Consider the following 955-nt stretch of genomic DNA (forward strand, 5'->3'; position numbering starts at 1 on the left):
AGAGAATGGTATTTGCAGGTGAATGAGAAATAGGATTCAGCGAAGGGAGGGGAGGGGAGGGGGGCTCCGTGGTAAAATCTCACTGGCTGAAGGACAGTCGCTTTTTTCCAAAAGGCTCCTGGGAAGTTTCTTTTGGCGCGCCTGGATGTGGGCAGGCGGTTCTAGCTAAGTTCTCAGGTCTGGGTCCCCCATTGCTGACCACCCCACAGTGGGTGTGAGAGTCTAGGGGTCCTAGGTTTGGATTCTGCCACTAGCTATGCGACTTTAGGCAAGTTGATCTATGTCTCTGAATCTATTTCCTCATCTGTTAAAAAGGGCCGTTCACATCTATCTCACATGATCACTTCTTGGCCTTTTGGCTAAGATCAAGTGTAGTATCTCACATGCTTCTCGTGTGGATTGAACTAGATCTCATATGTGATCAGACATGGCATGGTGTCAGGCATATTGGTGGACCCAAATAAATGTGAGTTGCCTTCCAGAAAGGATTCTGATGGGCTTACCATAAAAGACACAGTTTGAAAATTGACCTCTAAGCTTCCTGGCTGCCGTATGAAGAGGAAAACTTAATCATTTAGCTCTCAGGTATGAGGACTCAGAGGCTAGAGAAGAACGTTGGGTTATGACTTACTGTGAGATCCTGGGTAGTCTCATCCCCTCTCTGAATCTAATTTTCCCCACATTTATTTATTTATTTATGTGTGAGAGAGAGAGAGACACAGAGACAGAAACAGACAGGAAGGGAGAGAGATAAGAAGCATCAACTCTTAGTTGAGGCACTTTAGTTGTTTACTGATTGCTTCTCATATGTGCTCCAGCTAAACCAGGGACCTCTTGCTCAAGCCAGTGACCTTGGGTTCAAGCCAGTGACCTTTGGACTCAAGCCAGCAACTATGGAACCATTTGATGATCCCACACTCAAGCTGGCAGCCCCACGCTCAAGCTGCTGAACCTG

The 955-nt window shown here is 46.7% G+C and overlaps 1 pseudogene; it reads left to right on the plus strand.

Annotated features, from left to right (window-relative positions):
- The first annotated feature begins 339 nt into the window (after window positions 1-339).
- On the plus strand, window positions 340-415 carry LOC136321479 (U2 spliceosomal RNA; annotated as a pseudogene).
- Window positions 416-955: the final 540 nt, after the last annotated feature.

The sequence above is a fragment of the Saccopteryx bilineata genome, chromosome 1, assembly GCF_036850765.1.
Source record: "Saccopteryx bilineata isolate mSacBil1 chromosome 1, mSacBil1_pri_phased_curated, whole genome shotgun sequence".
Classification (NCBI taxonomy): Eukaryota; Metazoa; Chordata; class Mammalia; order Chiroptera; family Emballonuridae; genus Saccopteryx; species Saccopteryx bilineata.